The sequence below is a fragment of the Chenopodium album genome, chromosome 13 (genome assembly GCF_948465745.1).
Source record: "Chenopodium album chromosome 13, dcCheAlbu1.1, whole genome shotgun sequence".
In the NCBI taxonomy this organism is placed as follows: domain Eukaryota; kingdom Viridiplantae; phylum Streptophyta; class Magnoliopsida; order Caryophyllales; family Amaranthaceae; genus Chenopodium; species Chenopodium album.
In genome coordinates this window covers 22,257,739-22,277,221 of record NC_137846.1, presented here as the reverse complement: position 1 = coordinate 22,277,221, position 19,483 = coordinate 22,257,739, and positions in this window count along the sequence as shown.

The window sequence follows — 19,483 nt, the reverse complement described above, 5'->3', positions numbered from 1 at the left end:
GGTGAAGATTTGCAAAGCCCTACTATCCAACTTCCATTCACTAAAAGACATCTAAAGAATAAGTTGGATAAGCAATTTGGTAAGTTTCTGGAGGTTGTTAAGAATATGCAGGTAATAGTTCCTTTCACTGATCTAATCACTCAGGTTCCTGCATATTTTAAATTCATGAAAGACATTTTGACTAGGAAGAGAGCCTTTAATGAGGTTGAGACTGTAGCTTTCATTGAAGAATGTAGTGCTTTACTAAAAAATAAATCTCCACCAAAATTAAAGGATCCCAGTAGATTTTCTATACCTTGTAAATGTTTTTATTGATAAAGCATTGTGTGATTTAGGTGCTAGTGTCAGTGTCATGCCATCGTTTGTCTGTTCAAAGCTTAATATGGGTGATTTAAAGGTTACTAATATTACTCTACAAATGGTAGACCGTTCTATTAAATACCCCTTAGGTATTTTAGAGCATGAACCTGTTAGAGTTGGTAAATTTTTTATCCCTGTTGATTTTGTTGTTTTAGACATGGCTGAGGATACACAAATTCTTATTATTTTAGGAAGACCTTTTCTTCATACTCCAGGGGCCATAATTGATGTGAAAATGGGAAATTAACTCTCTCTGTTGGGGATGATAATATTACATTTAATTTAGGGAGAGTTATGAAGGGACCTATGCTAGAGGAGAAATGTTATAGTATTGATGTCATTGATTTTACATGCCATGATAGCTTACCTCAGGTTCTCTCCCGAGATCCTTTGGAGGAAGTACTATGTTGTGATCTTAATGCAGGTGACGCTGACATATGGAGTAAAGATGTGGATGAGATTGAGCATTCTCTATCAAACGAGCAACTTAGCCCTGATGAGAATGGTAAGGTGGAAAATTTAATTCAGGAATCGTACTTTGCGAAGGTAAAGAAACCCGAACTTAAACCTTTTCTTTCACATTTAAAATATGTATTTTTTGATGAACAAGAACTACACCCTGTGATCATTAGTACTGTACTCGATGACCCACAAACTTCTCAACTTCTAGAGGTTCTTCAAACCCACAATAGGGAAATTGGGTACAGTATTGATGATCTAAAGGGTATTAGCCTTGATTTTTGCATACACGGGATACACCTAGAGGATGATCACAGACCAGTTATTTAACCATAGAGAAGGTTGAATCCTAACATGCAGGAGGTCGTCAAAAGGAAGTTATGAAACTACTTGATGCAGGTATTACCTACCCTATTTCTGATTTAAAGTGAGTAAGCCCTATGCAGGTAGTTCCAAAGAAGGGTGGGATGACAGTAATAAAAAATGATAAAAATGAATTAATTCCCACTAGAACTGCAACAGGATGACGGATGTGTATTGATTATCGCAGATTAAATACCGCCACTAAAAAGGATCACTTTCCCCTTCCCTTTATTGATCAAATGTTGGAAAGATTGGCTAATCATAATTTTTTTTTTTTGTTATTTGGATGGGTACTCGGGATTCTTTCAATTCCCAATTCACCTTGACGATCAGCAGAAAACAACATTTACATGTCCCTATGGTACTTTTGCTTATCATAGGATGTCCTTTGGATTATATAATACACCTGCCACTTTTCAGCGTTGTATGATGAGCATCTTTTCTGAATTCATAGAGTCTATTATGGAAGTATTTATGGACGATTTTAGTGTGTATGGATCTTCATTTGATAATTGTTTATCTAACCTCGCTAAAATTTTGAAAAGGTGTGAAGAATGCAATTTGGTTTTAAATTGGGAGAAGTGTCACTTTATGGTGCATAAGGTGTAGTATTGGGTCACATTGTTTCTGACCAAGGTATACAGGTAGAAAAAGCAAAGGTAGAAGTGATTGAGCAATTACCCCCACCAGTGAATGTTAAAGGGGTAAGGAGTTTCCTTGGTCATGCGGGGTTTTATCGCCGCTTTATCAAGGATTTTTCTAAAATTGCTAAACCACTAACCCAAATTCTACTTAAAGATTCTCTTTTTGATTTTACTGACGAGTGTCTTGAGTCCTTTAACGGGATCAAGAAAGCCTTGATTTCGGCTCCCATCATTTGTGCTCCTGATTGGAATCTTCCATTTGAAATCATGTGTGATGCTGTAGGGAATATTTCAAGCCATTAAACCCAAGCTTGAACCCCACTGTGATCATACACTTAAGTATGGTGGCATCCAAAGGGAAGGAAGCTAAAGCAAAAGAGTCGCCAACAAGTTTTAAGAACTTGTAAACCGTTCACAAGGTGAAGATTACACCCCTTAACGATCCAGGAGATCGTCAACTCCAAAAGGTCTTGAACCAAATAGGGTTCGGGGATGAAGGTACAAATCCAACCTAAAAGAGATTGAACCTGCCCTGAATAGGCCTCGTATCTCTTTCTAATAACTAAATACACACGTTAGTAACTTCAAGGAAAATATAAAATCAAACAATCAAATCAAATAGTTGAAATAGAGATTTGGGACCAAACCCTCAGAAATTATAACCTTTCACGTCTAGGGCGAAGGCAACTTCGAACTTGGATAGGTGTGCCTAGATGTCGTGTATGCGGAATTTTGTTTGAGGGAAGGTTTAGAAAAAGAATAGAGAGAGAAAGCTTCTAGCTTTAGAGAGAGAAAGATGATTGTGAATTGATGATTGTTGATGAATAAAAACGGAGGTTCAGGACCCTATTTATAAGAAAACATTCCGAAATAGGTAGAATTTGATAAGGAATAAAACTCCACTCTGTCGCGTGGCGACAAGCTCTGTCGCATGGCGATAGGCCTGTCGTTTGGCGACAGCCTGGATTCCTACGCGCTTTCAAACACGGAGTCCACTTATCAATCAAAATCAATTTGTAAAGTCCGTATGAAAACTGAAATCGTATTTTTCATAAAATAATATTTTATTCCAAATAAAACTTATCAAAATCTAATTATTAATTCTAATTCTATTAGGACTAAAGAGAACCTTCTAGAGAATTCTAGAAGACTATAATTAATTCTAATAACTTTAGGAATAATAATTAATATTGGGCCCTCCCCTAGATCATTGGGCCGTATGTAAAGATCAAACCGGGCCCAGTGTAGTATTTTGGCCATAACTTCCTCATTATTCATCGGAATTGGGCTTATAATATATCGTTGGAAAGCTCTTTGCCACCCCCATCCAACTACACTATTATTGGACCCTTGTCGTGGACCAAACTAAACTGGATTGGCTGTTTTCATAAAATAGAGTTGTTTTTCGAAAACAGAAAGAAAGAATTTTTAATAAAAACCAACCGCAACACTTGACTTTTCACACTTTCACCTCGTTCGATAATCATTCGACGCAAAAGGTATTCATCACTAGGTTTGGTTTTAGGGAGACACATTTGGGTGTCTACTGATGCTAGTGACTATTGTAAGGAGGGTGTACCCATCGTAGGGGATCCTTCTCCTCTATGCCCATGGTCCTTTAAAATCATAGGACTTTACACTTTTAAAGGTGTATTAGGATTTGAATTCCTGACTGTTTGGGAGACCTTTGAATTAGTGTTGATCCTATCATTATGCTTTTTTATAAGAAACTAGTAAGGAGTCGCCAATGAGTTTAGGAAAACTCATAAACCTCGTTCATGCCTTTCTCCCAAGTAGGGTTCAAGGGATATTTAGCATGAATCATAAGTTTACCCCATGCCCAAATTGGTCTACTTGTACCAGAAATGAGTTCGGGAGCGAGGGTTCTAAAATAACGTTCCTTTTAGGGAGGAATCGCTATTCTAGCCCTAGTGCGGCCTCTACTAGCTCTTCCTTTTTCACAATTTCATCATCAAACTATATTCAATGTGATACCTAAAACTAAGTTAGTTGGTTTTATTTAAAAGCACTAATCACGTAGGAATTACATTGCAAAAGTTGTTATTTTTTTGTTATTCAAATTCGTGAAAAGAACAAGAAATAAACAATGTTCGCCTTGACTTAGGTGATAAACTAATCAATTAATTATTCAAATTCTAGTCTTGATTAACACAAGAATTCTATGTGAATTAAATTAATTAAAAGTTTGTTCAAAGTGATCAAACGACACTATTTATTCAATTAAAGTTATTTAAACAATAAAAGAAAAGTGATTTATCTAAGTGCTCAGGAAACTAACCGTTGTTCTTTTATGCTAATCTCCGTTTAATGCGTTTATGGACTTTCTTTCTTCTTCGTACCTCCAAAGACTTCAATGGATTCAATTAGGGTTGGAAAGTATTTTGGAAGGAAGAAGAAAAGTAGTATGATAGTAAGAGAACTTGAGAGATTAGGGTTTTAAGAATGCTAAGGTTAGAGTTTTGATTTTTCCGTCCTCTTTAGGGTTAAATGAAGACCCCTATTTATAGGCGTAGGAACCTAGGTTTAGGGTTTTAGAGTCGCGACATTAAGTGGCGCGCGCAAATCTCAGAGTTGCGCTGGATGCCGGGCGCATCTCAATGACTTGCGTGCGACAAGCGCGCGCAACTCGTTGAGTTGCGCTGCGCTGGGTGCAGTTTTGCTTACACAAAAATGCGTTTTTAAAATTCCATAACTTTTGATTGCAAAGTCGGATTAAGGCGTGCGAAATATCATTGGAAAGATATGAATTTCCATGCCGTTGGAATTAGGTTAAAATCTTTTATGGATCAAAAGATATGACCGTTAGAGTGCAAGGGTGTGGGTTTTAGGGCCCGGTTTAGTGTTTTGATCATAACTTCTTCGTTTTAACATGAAATTGGGCTTATAATATACCGTTGGAATGCTCTTTGAAAGGGATATTCATCTGTAGAGGCCTTGCATAAAAATTTGATGGTTGGTTTATCTGATTGGCTTGGTTTTTAGCAATATAATATCCATTGGATCTAATCATTGCATTTGATGCATTTAGGTCCGTTATTAATCAAGTTTAAACATGTATGAGCACGTGTTAGGCCTAATATGTAATTGGAAAAGGCTATAAGATAAATTGGTCTCAAATATAGGTTTTGACTTACTTCATAATGCATTTCGTAGTCCATAAACACTTCAACTTTGATTTATCATAAAGAACGAGTTTTTGTAACATCATTGCACTTCTTGTTGGGACAAAAACCATTTCGTAATTGTCTGTTCACGATGGTTCGACGCGCTAGTCAACTCGTAAAGCTAACGTCTAAAGTTGAAAAGAAGTTCTACCGTTTTCGTTACGGGAGGTAGATCACGTTGCTAGGGAAGAGGATGCAATTTTACGCAGCACCTAAGCCATAAAATTTTACGTTGTAAGATACGCCATACAATTTTACGCTGTACGATACGCCATTCTTTTTGTTGTGGACGCCAAAAAAAAATGAAAAGAGCATGACATTTCTAAAGTCAGTACAGTAAAATGACAAACCTGTCTAGGGGAGCTTTTACGTAAAGCACCACTACGGAACGTTTTAAGACATGCTCACGAAAAACGTCCAAAACGTATGCTTAGGGTAGGCACAAAGCACGGTGTGCACGCAGGATGATGCAAAAAGCTAACAAAGAAGAAAATAAACTACAAAATGCAAAGCAATTAAAAGATTTTGATGATCTGTGCGTTATTACGTCTAACAACGCACAAAAACCGTTGGAAAATTTCAAAACGGATCAAAATCTGAGTATCAGTCTTTTAAGTGACCAGTATCCGCGTGCAACTCAGTAGGTCGCGCTGGCCAGGCGCGTGCAAGAAACCGGGTTGCGCTGGGATGCCACGCGCAACTTAATAAGTCGTTGGGATCCAAGTTACACACTTGTAAATTTTAATGTAAATTGAAGTATAATTAGAACGACAATTATGCACTAAAACTTTGATCGAAATTTTGAACTTTGATAATGGCATGAAATTGTTCTTGCGACTCATGTTTATTTTTGTCATGCCTAAGTTGCAAAATTGGTTTTAACAATGACAAGTTATTATTATTCATTTATAAAACTATGATTTCAAGATTTGCATAAACTAGTAAATTTAGCAAATTCTCGAAGACATCATCGAACTGATGTAACTTGGATATATCTCGAGTTTTTATGCCCCCATTTTATTTTTTCGAATGTCGTAGCCCCCAATATTGGGTAGCTTCGATGACTTGTTTGTTTTTAAGAATTAGACCCTTTCATGTTGCTCGAAATGGGTCTAAAAATCTCGTGTTTTGTCTTATTGTTACAACAACTAGGGTCTTTGAAACGTTTAAACGAGTGTGTTAAAATCGTTTTCGACCATTCATAGTTTTAACAAATGAAATTTGCTAAGTCTAGTAATATTGGTCATTCGTTGGAACAAGTAAGAGGAAAAATGAAATGTTGCTCAATTTTTTCTCTATTCTCGCTACCCTCGAATTCTTTTCCTTAAATTCAAATTTTGTTACTGATTGAAGCTCGAGAAAGTAGATATTATCCTCTTTGTGAAATCCCAATGTGCAACAATAGAGGATGAAGACCCCTTAATTTTTAACTCAAGATCTTTTATTTACGTTTTAACTCATGAAATTGTTTGTCTTATGTTAATGATGTGTCTTGATACAATTTTCATGATAAAGATTGAGTATTAAACTTTTGTATGAGCATGTATGTTGTATGCGTTTGAATTTTATTTTGATACTCATGATTTTGTTTCTTTTACTCTATACTAGTCGTACTCTCCAATCTTTAGAGTAAATTGAAGTATTGAGACAACAATTATGCACTAAGATTAGTTTTTGAAGTTGAACTTGAAAATGACTCGAATATGTTATATGTTTGTAATTTGTTTTTATAGCCAAGTTTAGTTGCAAACTTAGTTTCCAAAGGAGCAAAATGATTATTAAATCATCATTATGCATTTGAAAATTGTAAGGCTCGAGATCTACGTAAACCATTTGTAGTTTAGGTGATTCTCGAAAGTAGCTCGAATGGCATGAATATCTCATTTTGTTTATTATGGATATTGGAGCCCCCATGTATCGGGTTATGCGCATTCTTGCTATTTCACAAGTCTTAGAGCCCCCAATTTGGGGTAGTTCTAATAACTTGCTTTTGTTTAGGCCATTCATATCATCATCATGTTGGAATGAGTCTATGTATCCCAGGTTTTTGTGTTTTGAGAACACTTTAGGACAATGACATGGCTAACGCCTTTTAGCTAAAGCCATGTTTAAGGAAGCAAGTTAGTTCCTTGTTAGTTTTATAAACCAAAAACAATTGTAGTTAAGGTTTAGTAATCTTTACCTAATGTCTAAAAGTTTGTAAAGATCTTTGATTTTAGTCTTGTAGGTGGTTCATTTACCATCCCTAAGCCAATATTCACAGGATGACTAGGCGAGAACAAGTTCGAGTCAAGGAGAAGTCGAATATTAGTTCATTCCTTTTGGAAATATTTATGTATATACACGCATTATCCAAACGGTTATTGAGAATCTGAAAATTTATTTATTTGAGAAAATGAAACAAAATTTAAAAAGGAAATTTTGAAGACTATTTTTTTTTATTAGAAACACGTTATTTTGAACTAGAATTCAAAATTTGGAGAGGGTCCAATAAATTTAATGAAAGTTTGTTTTGAAAATAAAATGACGCAACTTTTCTAGTGGGCAAAATACATAATCATATTATTTTCGAAACTGGACCCAAAATGGAAAGAAAAGTCTAGCTCGTAATTGAGTGTGATTTTTTTGTCCAAGTTTGATGAAGGTAAGTTGGAATATGCAACTTATTTCAACAAATATATGAAAATGTGGGCAAACTTTCGTATATGTAATCTTGTTATCTCTGTATTTTTTAGTGTTTGTCATCATTGGCATATTTTCTTAATTGAAAGTGAAGTTCTTCCAATTAAACAGGTGCCGTAGTTTGAAAATGAATATTTATCAAACTTAGGTTTGATGGAGTGTTAGAATAATGTATAAAATCATTCGAATCACTTTCCAAAAATATGTTCTTAATAAAATTTAGAATAGACCTGTATTTTTGTATCCCCCAAGTGTAGACTTAGGTGACTTTCAGAATTCATGTATACATATGCTAGGGGATGTTTCTCATATTTAAAGCCCCAAGATTTGTGTTTCCAACTTGTGGGATTTTGCACATATTTATCATGAATTGTTTGATCAAGTAGGAAGTAATGTTCTTCCTTTTGTCATTTAAATTTATTAAAATGATTCATAATAAGCTTTGCATGACATTTAATTTGTAGCATAATTAGCGAGTTCAAATCTGTAAATAGAGGGAAGTAGGGATATCTGGATTTTTTGAGCGCTCAAAGAGAAAAAATTTGAGTCAAAGTCAATGTTGAACAATGGGCGCGCAAGACACAGAGTTGCGCGGAAGAGCCGCACGCAACTTCTAGACTTGCGCGGAAGAGCGGCGCGCAACTTCTAGACTTGCGCTTGTAGAGTGCTTGTAACTTTGATAGTTGCGCGTGCCACCTGGTAAGTTCGACATTTTGATTTTTTTTTAATTTTTAATACGAATACGCAAAAAGAACGATAAAAGTTTTTTTTTTTTTTTTTTGTCGAACCACAGTGTTTTTACGATTTTTTTTTAATATCTCTAGGTAATAAGTTGGAATTAATTAGATTAGACAAGAAGCATATAATTAAACACATATCCATATAGTCACATAAGCACATAAAAGGAACCGTCGAGCATACAATGTCATTCTAAGGTCAAGGTTTGGGTGTCCAAAGGTACCATATCTTAAGAAACGATGCACAAATCAATCACTCAACGTGTTGACCCATGACATAGTCCTCCAACATGTTGTTGGCGATATGGGTGGGATGATTGTTATTGATTTCGGGATAGAAGCCTAGTATTGGCAACCCCTAGTCAATGAGCCAATTCCCAAGGGTTATAATGCGCTATGATTATGCATGATGCAATATTGCTTGTTTGGTTTTTACTTTTGTGAAAAAGGAAGATATTATGCGTTCAAGTCTTGCTTTCTAACTAGAGATTATCCAAGTTAGCCATCGTTACAACCCATAGGTAACCTGATGTTGGAAACCTTGGACCATAACTATGAACTAATCTTGTAACCTCTAAGTCCCCAATGGAGTCGCCACTATAAGGAGGGTGTGCCCATCGTAGGGGATCCTTCTCCTCTATGCCCATGGCCCTTTAAAAGCATAGGACTTTATACTTTTAAAGGTATATTAGGATTTGAATTCCTGACTGTTTGGGAGACCTTTGAATTAGAGTTGATCCTATCATTATGCTTTTTTGTAAGAAACTAGTAAAGAGTCGCCAATTAGTTTTAGGAAAACTCATAAACCTCGTTCATGCCTTTCTCCCAAGTAGGGTTCAAGAGATATTTAGCATGAATCATAAGTTTACCCATGCCCAAATTGGTCTACTTGTACCAAAAATGAGTTCGGGAGCAAGAGTACTAAAATAACGTTCCTTTTAGGGAGGAATCGCTATTCTAGCCCTAGTGCGGCCTCTACTAGCTCTTCCTTTTTCACAATTTTATCACCAAACAATATACGCAATTTGATACCTAAAACTAAGTTAGTTGATTTTATTAAAAAGCATTAATCACGTAGGAATTAAATTGCAAAAGTCGTTATGCTTTTGTTATTCAAATTTGTGAAAAGGACAAGAAATAAACAATGTTCACCTTAACTTAGGTGATAAACCAAACAATTAATTATTCAAATTCTAGTCTTAATTAACACAAGAATGCTATGTGAATTAAATTAATTAAAAGTTTTTTCAAAGTGATCAAACAACACTATTATTCAATTAAAGTTATTTATACGGTTTAAGAAAAGTGATTTATCTAAGTGCTCAAGAAACTAACCGTTGTTCTTTTATGCTAAATCTCCGTTTAATGCGTTTATGGACTTTCTTTTTTCTTCGTACCTCCAAAGACTTCAATGGATTCAATTAGGGTTGGAAAGTATTTTGGAAGGGAGAAGAAAAGTAGTATGATAGTAAGAGAACTTGAGATATTAGGGTTTTAAGAATGCTAAGATTAAAGTTCTGATTTTTCCGTCCTCTTTAGGGTTAAACGAAGACCCCTATTTATAGGCGTAGGAACCTAGGTTTAGGGTTTTAGAGCCACGACGTCAAGTGGCGCACGCAGTTTTCTGAGTCGCGCTGGATGCCGTGCGCATCTCAATGACTTGCACGCGCCAGGCACGCGCAACTCACTGAGTTGCGCTCGGTGCGGTTTGCCTTACACAAAAACGCGTTTTTAAACTTCCATAACTTTTGATTGCAAAGTCGGATTAAGGAGTGTGAGATATCATTGGAAATATTTGAATGTCTACTTTCCAATGCCGTTTGAATTAGGTTAAAATCTTTTATGGATCAAAATATATGACCGTTGGAGTGCAAGGTGTGGGTTTTAGGGTCCGGTTTAGTGTTTTGATCATAACTTCTTCGTTTTAACTCGGAATTGGGCTTATAATATACCTTTGGAAAGCACTTTGAAAGGGCTATCTATCTTTATAGGCCTTGCATGGAAATTTGATGGTTTTTTATCTGATTGGCTCGGTTTTGAACAATGTAAGATCTATTGGATCTAATCATTGCATTTGACGCATTTAGGTCCATTATTAATCAAGTTTAAACATGTATGAGCATTGACTATATGATGCTTGCGGTATTGACTATATGGGACCATTTCCATCTTCCGATTGGAATTGTTACATACTCGTGGCCATTGATTATGTGTCCAAATGGGTTGAGGTCATTGCTTCACCAACAAATGATGCCAAGGTGGTCATGAAACTCTTCAAGAAGACCATATTTCCAAGGTTTAGTGTCCCACAAGCTATCATTAGTGATGGAGGTACTCACTTCCATGAAAGACAATTGGACAACCTTCTAAAGAAGTATAGAGTATATCATATGACCGGACTTAGTTATCATCCTCAAACTAGTGGTCAAGTTGAGGTCTCTAACCGAGAAATCAAGTCGATTCTAGAAAAAGTGGTAGCTAAGTTAAGGAAGGACTGGAGCATGAAGCTAGATGATACACTTTAGGCATATCATACCGCATTCAAGACACCAATTGGTACCTCTCCTTATAGACTAGTGTACGGTAAGGCATGTCATCTTCCCGTGGAATTGGAGTACAAATCTTTTTGGGCAATCAAGGAGCTTAACATGGATTCTAAGGTTGCGGAGGAGAAAAGACTTCTCCAACTCAATGAGTTGGGTGAGTTTAGATTGTCGGCGTATGATAGTGCACGAATTTACAAGGAGAAAACCAAGAAGTGGCACGACAAGAAGATTCTACCAAGAGAGTTCGGCCGGGTGACAAGGCTAGGTTCTACTCTTTAATTCTAGATTAAAGCTTTTTCCAGGAAAACTAAAGTCTAGGTGGTCAGGTCCCTTCACTGTCACTAAGGTGAAAAAATTTGGTTCGGTTGAGCTAGTGAATGAAAAAGGTGAATAATTCAAGTTCAATGGTCAACGATTGAAGGTGTACCATGAAGGAGCTACCGTTGGAGTAGTGGAGGAAATCCACCTAACTCCACTCTCATCTTAGAGCTAAGTTACAATGGTTGCACAGGACCTTTATAAACCAGCGCTTTGCGGGAGGCAACCCGTATTTCTTGCTTTCTGGACTACTTTTTTATTTATTCTTTTTAGAGTGGTAAGGAAAGTGCAAATTTTACCTTTTTAAAGTGAGTTGTGCAGGTTTTGAACTATCAAGTAGGGAAGCTTAAAGAGAAAAAGTTAGAAAACGTATATTCCGAACTGGGCAGAGGCCAGATCGAGCGGAGCTAGCCCGATCGGGAGCGAGATTAAAGGTAAAAAACGAGCCTTTTCTTGCCCGATCGGGCAAGGATTCCCGATCAGGCGCATAAGCAAGGCCATTTTGTGCTGCTAATTCGCTCGATCGGGCGAAGCTCGCCTGACCGGGCGCGTAAGCAAGAGAAAAATTTCGAGGGAAAATTGCCCGATTGGGCGCAAAAACGGAGAAATCGAGTGATCTCAAAAGATTTCGCGGACGAGTGATCGTGACAAAATTCCAGGGCAAGTTTGCGCCCGATCGGGCGGAGCTCGCCCGATCGGGCGCGTACGTAAAATCTCAGAACAACAGATATTCGCCCGATCGGGCGCGCCTATTTTTACTCGGGCAACATATTCCCTTTCTCCTCTTTTCTTTTCATTGTGTTCTTTCTTTCATCTCTTTCATCTTCACTTTCTCTCTCTAACCTCCATTTTTAAACCTTCAAACTCAACTTCTATCCAAGATCTTCTCAAATTCTCTCATTAAAACTCAAAAATTTACCATATTCTTGATCCTCTCACCTTCCTTTATATTTTACACCCAATTTCTCCTTGAAAATCCTAAATTTTGAAGAAAATTCATACAAATGGCTTCCAAGAGATCAAGGAACCAAAGAAGAGAACAATCTCGGTAACAATCAACATTGATGGTCGACCCAGACCTTCAAATCCCGGGGTGGAGCGAGATGGTGGTCACAAGCCAAGAGCAATAGACTAGGATGCTCAACCTCTTCTCTAGGCAGGTAATTGCTACCCGTTTTGTTCACTATCCTACTTTAATTAGATTGGGTATTGATAAACAAGTAGAGAAATTATTCAAAGGAATTGACATGTCTAGCTTGTTTAACTTGCATTGTGATACTTATGACTATATAACGGTAGAATTTATTTTTACTTTTAGCTTAATTAAATCAAGTTCAAGTGTATATCATGTTAAATTTCGTTTGCTTAATAATGATGGGAGACTATCTTTGAAGGACTTTGGTAAAATATTTGACTTGAAATTCGATAGACCAAATTAACCCACCTCGAGATTTTTGTGCCGAGGTCTATTTGGCCCTCACGGGGAAGGTTTTAGAAAACCTCCAACATGCTAAAGGGACCATTATTCACCATCCCGTGCCAAAATTTTGGCAAATATTTGTTGGCCTCATCATCTTTGGGAGGCATGAACCGACAAATGTGAGGAGGGATGAGTTAGAGTTGTTAGCCTCCTACTTACATTCGGAGTGCGAGAAGTTAAACATCCCATTTAGGATGGCTCAACACTTCCAATGAAGTGGTAAGGCATCCGAGACTTCGAGGGCTAGGACCCCTATCTACTTTGGTGGGTTAGTCACCCACATTGCGGTTAAATTAATGGGTTTTACGCTTAATGACCATAGGAGAGTGGACGGCCCTACCCTAATGGACCTTAGTTACCTAGGAGGCCTTAATTGGATCCAACCTTTTCATAGTGTGAATCGACCTAATGAGGTGTGGTGGATTATTCATAGGGAGTCGGGTAGGAGTGAATAAGCCTTCAAATTTCCAAACCCCGCCTTAACCAAGTTTGATAGGGGCAAAACCACCTAGACCTTCGAGTTAGGCAATGATGGAGAAGCTCAAGATGCTCCCCAACCTCCACCTCAATCTCAACCTCAAACACAACCCCATTTCCAACCACCACCACAACCTTACATGCATGACATCCCTACCTCATCCATTAACTACAACATCAATCCTAATGCACCCTATGACTTCTCGGCTTTAAGGAGCCAACTTGATAAGATCGAGATGGGCCAAGGAAGGGTAGAGGGTATGGTCCAAAACCTTGACACTAAGGTAGGTTCTCTAGATAGACGGGTTGGTCATGTGGAACGGAACCTAGGGAAGGGTTTATACCCCATGTATGATGACTATGCACGCTGAGGGGCTATTCCACCCGAGGCTTTGGTTCCCGATTGTTTTCAATATCCTCAAGGAGGATATTCTACCCCCGGTGATTTTGGTAGTTATGTGGATTATTCTTCAGTCCATGGATACGGGACCAATGTTCCATTTGGTAGGCTTGGGGAGAATGTGGATCCTAACTATTTTGCAGGTGGTTCGGGTGAAGGAGGTGTCGGCTCTAGCCATGGAGGTGGGAGTGGTTATGCTCGAATGGATGATGATGAGGAGTAGCTTCCATTAGCTACACTCTTAAGACAATGAGAGCATTGTTTGATTAGGCTTGGGGGGAGATGATTTTGTATATATGGTATTGCTTTTTCCTTTCTCTTTTCATTGCTTTCTTAGTTTAGTTTTATTGCTTTCGAAAAAAAAATTTAAATCCAAAAATACGTTCCGATGAAAAATTGAGTCGTGATTCCCTGAGCCCCTTGATGAAAATTGCTTTGACTCTTGGTTGTTGATAATGAACATTGCGGATTAGTTGGTCATGATTTGATGTTTGATTGCCTTGACATCTTAACATGCGTCAATTTTGTCCAACTGCTTGTGAATATAGTGTTTGACTAGCTGATTTGGTTAGGAATGCGTGTTAGTTCTTGGTATATCAATGAATTTGAGTATTGATTTGCAACTATGAGTAATGTTTGTACGATTCATTATTATGCACAATGAGGAGGACGAAGGCATTTGTTCTCTTAGGTGGCCTTCAGACGATATTAGATACATTTGTTCCCTTCTTGCTACCCATGTTGTTGCCTTGACATTTTGTTGTTTATTAGCCACATTACAAGCCTATTTAAGCTCCATTGGTTACTAGTCCCAAGCTTGGGTTGGGAGAACTTTTAGTTAGTGAGGTGAGTGAGTTGTAGTGTGCACATAATTTTCACCAATTGGGAGAATAAGAAGAGCAATTTGTTCTTTTGGTATTGTGATTGGAAAAATGAGAATTTGTTGTTCAAAGTTGAAAATTCCAATGTGAGATAAAAAAAAAAAAAGAGCAAAAGAAAAAAATTGTTTCAATGATCGAGTGTTCTAATTGAAGGTTGCTCTAAAGAAAAAAAAAAAAAAAAAAAGATAAGTTTCAAAGAAAAATTCAAGTTCGAAAGAAAGGAAAAAGAGTTCAAAGTTTGTTTGTTCACTCAAGTTCTATAATATCATATCTTTATGAGTGAAGTTGTAAGTGTTGAGAAAAAATTGTGAAATTTTGGATTGGTTGTTTGGTGAAGTTTTGTAGTGTTGAGCTATGTCGGAGATGTTTTAGTCATTATTTATTTTTGACGTTGGTTTTATTAGGATTTGGCTCCCTTAAGCATAGCTTTACTCTCACATTTTCCCAAATATTTCCTACCCTTTACTCTAACCTTGCATTACAAGCTTTAAAGACCTTCCAACCTTTGTGAATAGAGTCGTGTGAATGTGAAAGTAGTTGTTTATCAATGCAAAGGATGACTTGATATATTCCGAGTTGAATATCTAGGTTGAGTGCTTATCTCTTTAAACACACGAGTGTTGTGAGTTTGGAAGGGCATTGTTCACATTAAAGGGGTTGGTTTTAGAGCAATCAAGTACATCTTTTACTCGCCACATAAATGAGAGTCGAGTGTGTGAGCACTAGTCTTGAATTTTATATGCTTTTGTGGTTTGATCTACTTGAAAATTGTTAGGGAAAATAGGTAATTGGATGGATTTGAGTGATTGATTATGATGCATGTTTGTTAGATTGGCTTTGAGTTGCATTATGGATTTTGAATTTGATTTGGGGTGAAGTTATGATTTGTTCCGTTCATTGCCTTGCTTAGGGACAAGCAAGGGTTTGGCTTGGGGGAGTTTGATATATGTGTTTTATATGCTATTATATCTCCCGTCCCACGGTCATTTATATGCATATTTGAGCTCTTCAAAGCTACCTTTGGTACTAATGTGTGGTTTCGAGTGTTTTGTAGAGTTGGCATTTGTTTTGTAGGAATTTTCCGAATTTATCGGCAATTTCTATGGTTTTCCGGCCACTACGAAATATCGAACCTTGTAGCACATTCATGACCGTTGATTGTAGCCTAAGACCGATCGTATCAGTGACTAAGGGCTTGGTTTGTGAAATTGGTCCGAGCTATAGACCAAGGAAGATAAGGATTGGGCCTCTTATGAGTTGAAGCCCAAAGTAGAAGAGAAACAAAGAAGAGTCGGCCAATAGAGACCGGGCCCGATCGGGCAACCTATGGCTCGATCGGTCAGGCGGTTGCCCAGAAACAAAGAAGAAAGAAAAAAAGGCGGGCCTGATCGGGCGGCCCTTCGTCCGATCGGGCGCGTATAATTTTAGGCGGTTTAGGATTTGTCGTTTGGCTAATTTTCGAGCTTAGTATTAAAAATCTTCTTGTAATCTCTTTTAGCTACGTTTTTCATTATTACTCTTTTCATACTTAAATCTTTAGAGAGATTCTTAGTTGTGGATTATTGTTAAACTCAAGCTTTTTCCTTTAGTGCAATTTCATACTTCCTTCTTTCGGTATTAATCCTTCTCTCTTTATTGCTTATTTCATTGCTTTGATTTTAATTGCTTTATTAATTTGTGTTTGATTCCAATCATGACTTATTCATATGCTTTGTTTTGTTTAGATTTAATTATGTGTAAGTAGTTTAATTCTAGGGTTCTTGGGGGATCCATAATTAATATGAAGGGATAATTTGTTATTGTTGATTATTGATATTACATGATAATTTCTTATTGAATTGTTTTAATTCTTTACAATTGGATTATGAATTGAGCAGATGTGATTTGACTGTAAAAGTATAGCAATATTAAATTGATGAATCAAGCAGATGTTAATTTGATATTAAAGGTTATTTTCAATAGGAACTTAGATCTAGTAAATTGCGAGAGCCTGTTAGATCTATGTTGATTAATAAATTGCGAGAGCCTATTAATCATGTTATATGTGCAATATTAATTGTTGATTGTTATGCTTTATCCCGGAATATTAATTATTGATGAACCTATGACCCTAGGCTTTTTAATATTGATTTCTCCTTAATTATTCTCCTTAGTTTAATTCACTTAAAAATAATTTGGTTACTTGATAGTTTAGATTATTTTAATTAATTAGGAATAGGAAGACTTATTTCCCTGTGAATTCGACCCTACTTCCTTATCTACACTAGTTAGAGGACTTAGGTAATACTTTGGTTTAGGTGATACGACTTTAGCCTATCAGTGTGCCGCGACACAACGCGGGATGAAATGCCGCGACACGGCGTATAATACCGTGACACGGTGTGTCTGCCGTGACACGGTGCACACGTTTTCCTGAAAACATTCCAGATTCATTTTATTCTTTGCTTCATGACTAAGAATGTGATATTTTAGGAGTCATTTCGGCTATTCTGGGTTAATTTTAGGCTTAGGTTTTTTATTATTTATTAATCGGCCTTAATTAATAAATAACACGAAATGGGTTAAAAGGGTTTGGGCTAGGATATGAGTTGGACTGAGTTTAAATAAATGGTTTGACTGATTTGTTGACTGAATATGTTAATTGAATATGGATTTTAAGCACTTTCGAGATTAAATACTTGACCCGACCAATAATGGCGGTGAAAGGTTGTTCATCATCGGGTTTGGTATTGGGGAGATATTTTTAGGTGTCTACAGTATCTACCAATTTACCCACCCAAAATAATAAATTTTTATTTTACCCACACATAGTACCCAAAATAATAAATACAAGTTGTCTTATAACACATGGTAATCATGTTAAATTTATAAAAATAGTTCTTACAAGTATTTGTTATCTTATTATTTAAATTAATACAAATAAATAATGCTCATATAGGCTTTTTCACTTTCTATCACTCGTGGGGAGAAAAAAGGTTCTAAAATTCTACTTGTTATACCACACCTAATACCCAATTTTCCTGACCTTTGGTATTCATCAATATATTTACCCACCCAAAAATAATAAACATGCATTTTATCCACCAATAGGTATATTTTTTCACAAGCATAGTAACAGAAATTATCATATCATATTCATATACAACGACCAACAACATCTAATTAAATATATGAACTAATAAATAGGTATTTATATGCTATGGAGTGTATATGAATAGAAGATAATTATTAAGATAAATGAAAAATATTAGTTACTTATAAAGTATACATATTATATATAGCTTATTTTGAAAATATGAGCATTAACTTTTGTAATGAAATTTAGGTATCGGATTCCTAAATCTTCACAATTTGGAAACTCGATATCTTAATCTAAAATTACATTCGTAGGAAATACACAATATTTGAATCAATTAACATAAATAAAAAATACATTAGAACATAATGTAATAGGAAAAGTCTTCATAAGTGAAAATAATAAAGGATTATAATCAAAATATTTCACTTATGATACTTAAAAATATGCTATATATACTTGTAATATCTATAAAATTATATGGTAGAAAATTATAAGGTAAAATATTTTATTATATTCTTTTTATGTATGGAAGTTTTACGTGGAATATTCACATTAAAATCATGTATATGATATGATCACATATAAATACTTTACTAATATGAATCATTTGCTAATATAAAAAATTTAAATTTTAAAACTAAAAAACTAAGACAGGGACATGTGTCAGCCACTAGGTTGCACAAGAACGGGTACTGAAACGGATACGGGTATGATACGAATACGAGAAAACCTCTATCTCAAAATAAGGGACACGGGTACGAGATGTTAAAATTCATATCCATATATTTTAAAAAAAGAATTTAACCATATATTTGTTATTTTGTCCTTTTATTAGATGACACTATATATGAAGACACTCATATTATTTACCAATTACCTTATTTATCTTACTTTAATTAAGTTTTCTTATTAAAAAAAAGTTGAACAACTTATATAATAGTAGGATACGGTCCGAGACGTATCGTCGCGTGTCCCACGAGTGTCGGGGTCTAACACGATATCCGATACGGACACGGCACTTGGATGAAGTGTCCATGTAACCTAGGTCAGCCATGGAGCTATTGTACCCTATTTAGTATAATACTAGTTTTGACACCGTGTAATGCACAAATTTATAAAGTTAGATTTATTAGTAATAATAGTCAATTGAAATAGAGTTAATTAGATTAAATGACTTATGTAATACCTTTTTTTTTTTTTTTTTGAAATTTAAGTTTATTAATGTATATCTTTTAAATTCTTATGTGTCACATATATATAAAAAAAATTTATTAAAAGAATTTTAATTTTTTTTTTAAAAAATAGCATTTTGGAGGGAAATTTTTTCACAAAATTATGCCAAGTGTCCCCTCTGGTAATTACTTTAGTATATAATATAATATAGATAGATATATAGATAAATTGATGATTAGAAACTAAGGGCTTGTTTGACATCGTTTTCATTTTATTTTGCTTTTTATTTTATTTTTTTAAAATAAAAAATTAAAAACAAAAAACAAAAAAAAAAAAGGGTGTTTTCCTTTTCTGTTGTTAGTTTTTAATATTATCATGTTTTTAAGAAGTTTGACTAAATTTTTATTCATTATATAACATATATCATATGATTTTAAAAAATATAAAAAAAAAAAAAAGAAAATTATGGTGGTACCAAATAGATTGTAAAAGTAATTGATATGATGTGTGTATATTCTTTTTTTTCTCCTACTTCATTGCGCTTTCGTAGAGATCTCTGGCGACGATTACTCAATCGTTAACCTTACTGTTTTGGGCCTTTTAAACATCTATCTTTTATTCCAAATGGGCTTCTTGGCTTCATTCGCTTATCCACTCTCTTTTTTTATTATCCCTTCGGATTTAGGTTCAGCCCCTTAA